This window comes from Triticum dicoccoides, chromosome 7A, assembly GCF_002162155.2.
Source record: "Triticum dicoccoides isolate Atlit2015 ecotype Zavitan chromosome 7A, WEW_v2.0, whole genome shotgun sequence".
Taxonomy (NCBI): Eukaryota; Viridiplantae; Streptophyta; class Magnoliopsida; order Poales; family Poaceae; genus Triticum; species Triticum dicoccoides.
In genome coordinates, this window is record NC_041392.1 from 620,491,379 (window position 1) to 620,497,504 (window position 6,126).

General features: G+C 44.3%; 1 pseudogene; it reads left to right on the top strand.

Moving 5' to 3' along the window:
• The window catches only part of LOC119329240, a 19,649-nt pseudogene continuing 13,523 nt past the window's right edge, over positions 1 to 6,126 (top strand).

Sequence of the window (6,126 nt, forward strand, 5' to 3'; positions counted from 1 at the left end):
ATGGACGGCGCCAGCGAGGGACGGGAGCAGCCGATGTTGGAGAAGGAGCTGATCAGCAGCCACAAGGAGCATCACTTCACAGCCGAGGAGGTGGTGCGGGACGTTATCATGGGCGTGTCCGACGGCCTTACCGTGCCCTTCGCCCTTGCCGCGGGGCTCTCAGGTGCAAGCGCTCCATCCTCGCTCGTCCTCACCACCGGCCTTGCGGAGGTCACAACAGGGGCCATCTTCATGGGACTCGGGGGTAATCACACTAGTAGAAAACAGGGCTTTGGTCCAGGCCGGGTCAGCCCATTAGTCCCGGTTCAGTCTAGAACCGGGACCAATGTGGGCATTGGTCCCGGTTCGTGAGCCTAGGGGGCCGGCCGGGCCACGTGGGCCATTGGTCCCGGTTCATCTAGATCTTTTGGTCCCGGTTGATGGGATGAACCGGGACCAATGTGCCTCGCTCCTAGCCCACCACCATTGGTCCCGGTTGGTGGTTTGAACCGGGACCAATGGGCCTCGCTCCTAGCCCACCACCATTGGTTCCGGTTGGTGGTTTGAACCGGGACCAAAGGCTCCCCTTTAGTCCTGGCTCATGTCACCAACCGGGACCAATGAGGTGCCTATATATACCCCCTCGCGCAAGAGCAGAGCATAGTGCTCTGCTTTTTCTGGCCGAGGGAGAGAGGGCTTTGTGGTGCTCTAGCTCACCTCCTATGCACATGAGGTGTTCGATGGAATGCCCGAGCCACACTACTTAAACTTTCTCCTCTTGAAGCTCGACCTCCAAACTCCATTTTCCTCGAGATTTGTCTAGATTTAGCGGTCCGTCACGCCCCGTCCCCCTCTTCACCGCCGTCGATCACCCGCGCCGATCTCATCACCGACACCACCGTGGTGAGCCTCTTGTTCTTATCTTCTTTCTGAAAGAAAAAATATTCTTACTTGTATGTTTAGATAGATACTTGTATCATTTTCTTACATTTATTATTGCATCTTATATAGTGCGATGGTTTTGGTATCCGCCCCCGTCAGCCCTCGTCCTGTCTATGATTCGGATGTGGTATGTATATTATCTTTATAACTATTGGTTCATTTATTGTTTATGAAAATTATGCCGACCAACGTGACATAGATTTTATTTATCTAGGATGTATGTGAATCGGAAATGCCAACCGACCCTATTGTCGAAAGGTTAAATTTAGTTGAAGAAGAAAACAATTTGTTGAAGGAAAAAATAAAAAAAATTGAGGAGGAGAAGATGATATTGGAGTTGCATGTTGCGGATGTCGTCGATGATCACAAGATCAAGATGGATGCAATGCGCTTGAAGATTAGAAAGATTAGAAAATATGTCATTCATACTGAGGCTTGGTATCATTATGCCGTTGGATCAATTGTTACCTTGGTTGCGATTATGATCGCATTTGTTTTCGCATTGAAATGTTTTACATAGTTTCAATGTATGGTTTAATTAATTAGATGCTCTGGAGAGCTATATGTTGTTAGATGAGAACTATGTATGCACTTTGGTTTTAATGTGATGATGAACTTCTATTAATTTGGACACTTAATTATATAATGCACGCAGATGAACCGGCAATGGATGTACGGTGACAGACACACCCGCGAGTACATTAAGGGTGTGCATGAGTTTCTTGATGCGGCTGAGGCAAACAAGCAGAATGGTTTTATGTGTTGTCCATGCACTAAATGTGGGAATACAAGGTCTTACTCTAACCGGAAAATCCTTCACTCCCACCTGCTTTACAAGGGTTTCATGCCACACTATAATGTTTGGACGAGGCACGGAGAAATAGGGGTTATGATGGAAGACGACGAAGAAGAAGACTACAATGACAACTATGTGCCCCCTGAATACGGTGATGCTGCAACGGAGGGAGCTGGTGAAGATCAAGAGGAACCAGACGATGTGCCCAATGATGCTGCAACGGGTGAAGCTGCTGAAGATCAAGAGGAACCAGACGATTTGCCCGATGATGATGATCTCCGCTGGGTCATTGTCGATGCAAGGACGCAATGCATTAGTCAAAAGGAGAAGCTGAAGTTCGATCACATGTTAGAGGATCACAAAAAAGGGTTATACCCCAATTGCGAAGATGGCAACACAAAGCTCGGTACCGTACTGGAATTGCTGCAGTGGAAGGCAGAGAATGCTGTGGCTGACAAAGGATTTGAGAAGCTACTGAAAATATTGAAGAAGAAGCTTCCAAAGGATAACGAATTGCCCGACAGTACATACGCAGCAAAGAAGGTCGTATGCCCTCTAGGATTGGAGGTGGAGAAGATACATGCATGCCCTAATGACTGCATCCTTTACCGCGGTGCATACAAGGATCTGAACGCATGCCCGGTATGCGGTGCATTGCGGTATAAGATCAGACGAGATGACCCTGGTGATGTTGACGGCGAGCCCCCCAGGAAGAGGGTTCCTGCGAAGGTGATGTGGTATGCTCCTATAATACCACGGTTGAAACGTCTGTTCAAAAACGAAGAGCATGCCAAGTTGATGCGATGGCATAGTGAGAACCGAAAGAAAGATGGGAAGTTGAGAGCACCCGTTAACGGGTCGCAGTGGAGAAAAATCGAGAGAAAGTACTGGGATGGGTTTGCAAAGGACCCAAGGAATGTATGGTTTGCTTTAAGCACGGATGGCATTAATCCTTTCGGGGAGCAGAGCAGCAATCACAGCACCTGGCCCGTGACTCTATGTATGTATAACCTTCCTCCTTGAATGTGCATGAAGCGGAAGTTCATTATGATGCCAGTTCTCATCCAAGGCCCTAAGCAACCCGACAACGAAATTGATGTGTACCTAAGGCCATTAGTTGAAGAACTTTTACAGCTGTGGAATGAAAACGGTGTACGTACGTGGGATGAGCACAGACAGGAGGAATTTAACCTTAAGGCGTTGCTGTTCGTGACCATCAACGATTGGCCCGCTCTCAGTAACCTTTCAGGACAGACAAACAAAGGATACCACGCATGCACGCACTATTTAGATGACACTGAAAGTATATACCTGGACAAATACAGGAAGAATGTGTACCTGGGCCATCGTCGATTTCTTCCGACGAACCATCAATGTCGAAAGAAAGGCAAGCATTTCAAAGGCGAGGCAGATCACCGGAAGAAGCCCGCCATGCGCACCGGTGATCACGTGCTTGCTATGGTCAATGATTTACACTACGTAATCTTTGGAAAGGGTCCCGGTGGACTAGCTGTTCCGAATGACGCTGAGGGACACGCACCCATGTGGAAGAAGAAATCTATATTTTGGGACCTACCCTACTGGAAAGACCTAGAGGTCCGCTCCTCAATCGACGTGATGCACGTGATGAAGAACCTTTGCGTGAATCTGCTAGGCTTCTTGGGCGTGTATGGGAAGACAAAAGATACACCTGAGGCACGGGAGGACCTCAATGTTTGCACGAAAAAGACGGCATGCCTCCAAAGCAGTATAAAGGTCCTGCCAGCTACGCTCTTACGAAAGAAGAGAAAGAAATCTTCTTTGAATGCCTGCTCAGTATGAAGGTCACGACTGGCGTCTCGTTGAATATAAAGGGAATAATAAATATGCCAGAGAAAAAGTTTCAGAACCTAAAGTCTCATGACTGCCACGTGATTATTACGCAACTGCTTCCGGTTGCATTGAGGGGACTTCTACCGGAAAACGTCTGATTAGCCATTGTGAAGCTATGTGCATTCCTCAATGCAATCTCGCAGAAGGTGATCGATCCAAAAATCGTACCAAGGCTAAGGAGTGATGTGGCGCAATGTCTTGTCAGTTTCGAGCTGGTGTTCCCACCATCCTTCTTCAATATCATGACGCACGTCCTAGTTCATCTAGTCGACGAGATTGTCATCCTGGGGCCCGTATTTCTACACAATATGTTCCCCTTTGAGAGGTTCATGGGAGTCCTAAAGAAATATGTCCGTAATCGCGCTAGGCCAGAAGGAAGCATCTCCATGGGCCATCAAACAGAGGATGTTATCGGGTTTTGTGTTGACTTCATTCCTGGCCTTAACAAGATAGGTCTCCCTAAATCGCGGTATGAGGGGAGACTGACTGGAAAAGGCACTCTTGGAAGAGACTCAATAATATGCAGGGACGGATATTCTTGGTCTCAAGCACACTACACAGTTCTATAGAACTCTACCTTGGTGACCCCGTATGTCGATGAATATAAGAACAGTCTGTGCTCCAAACACCCGGAGCAGTGCGACGACTGGATTACATGTGAACACATCAGGACTTTCAGCAGTTGGTTGGAAACACGTCTCAGAGATGACAACACTGTTTGTGATGAGTTGTACTTGTTGTTCAGGAGACCATCTTTGACTGTATTGACTTACAAAGGACACGAGATAAATGGGAATACATTTTACACGATCGCCCAAGATCAAAAGAGCACCAACCAAAACAGCGATGTCCGCTTTGATGCAGCAATCGAGAGCGAAAATGATACATATTATGGTTACATAGTGGACATATGGGAACTTGACTACGGACCTAATTTTAAGGTCCCTTTGTTTAAGTGCAAATGGGTCAATCTGTTAGGCGGCGGGGTACAGGTAGACCCACAGTACGGAATGACAAAAGTGGATCTGAAAAATCTTGGGTACACTGACGAACCGTTCGTCCTAGCCAATGATGTGGCACAGGTTATCTATGTGAAGGACATGTCTACCAAACCGAGAAAAAGAAAAGATAAGGAAGCGAATACATCATACGATGAGCCAAAGCACCACATAGTTCTTTCAGGAAAAAGGGACATCCTGGGAGTGGACAGCAAGACAGACATGTCTGAAGATTATGAAAAGTTTCATGAAATTCCTCCCTTCAATGTCAAGGCTGACCCAAGCATCCTGATAAACAATGAAGATTATCCATGGTTACAGCGCAATTAGCAAATGACACAAGCGAAGAAAAAGTGAAGACTTTCTCCCGCAACTATTATGATGATACCATGCCAAATTTGTAACAGACGAGTATGCTATGCCAACTTTTTCAGAGTTCATTTGAAAACTATGAATTTAGGTCGAATTTTCTCTATAGGTGCATCTATGTTCAAATTTTAACTATTCAAATTTGAAAACTAATGGCACTAACAGAAAGTTTATATTTTTTCTAAAACTAATGGCACTAACAGAAAGTTTATAATTTTGCTGACCTAAAAGCAAAAAGAATTAAAAAATAAAGCAAAAAACAAAAGAAAATAAATAATACAGAAAACAAAACAAAAAAACAGGAAATAAAAAATAAAAATAGCAACAATAAGTATTTTGTTGTAAGTAGAAACAAAATAAAATAAATAAAGCAACAAAGAAAACAAAAAAACTAAAAAAGTATTTTCAAATTTGAAAACTAATGGTACTAACAAAAAGTTTATAATTTTTCTAAAACTAAAAGAAAAAAGAATTAAAAAATAAAGCAAAAATCAAAAGGAAATAAATAATGCAGAAAACAAAACAAAAAAACTGGAAAAAAATAGGGCTCACCCTTATAATATTTGTTATGACTAACTAAAATTACCAAATTGAGTATAATGATAAAACATAGTAATATTAAATAGCAGGAAAAAGATTGACTCAAAAATCAATTTTTATAGTAAAGTTATTCATAAACTAGTGATTCACACAAATTTAAAAAAAATCAAATTTAAACTATTCAAATTTTAAAACTAATGGCACTAATAGAAAGTTTATAATTTTTGTGACCAAAAATAAAAAAGAAATCACTCCAAAACTATAAGTATTTAGTTCTAAGTAGAAACAAAAAAACAAAAAAAAAGTGCCACCTACTGGGCCCCACGGCCTGAATACGACTAAAAACCCTACCGTGGGCCAGGATTCAGGCCCGCGGGAGGCCCAGTAGGCCCACAGGCACAGATTGCAGTGTTAGGCCCGAAAGCCTGCTTTAGAGAGGAGCTCGAGAGGGAAGGCGCACCGCACCTTATAAACAGTTGCGCCTCCCTCTCAACTAGCGAGGTGAGACTAAATATTTGGGTTCGGGCATCACAGGCCTTTGGTCCCGGTTGGTGGCACCAACCGGGACTAAAGGGGGGCATTAGTCCCGGTTGGTGCTACGACCCGGGACTAATGCCCCCCTTTAGTCCC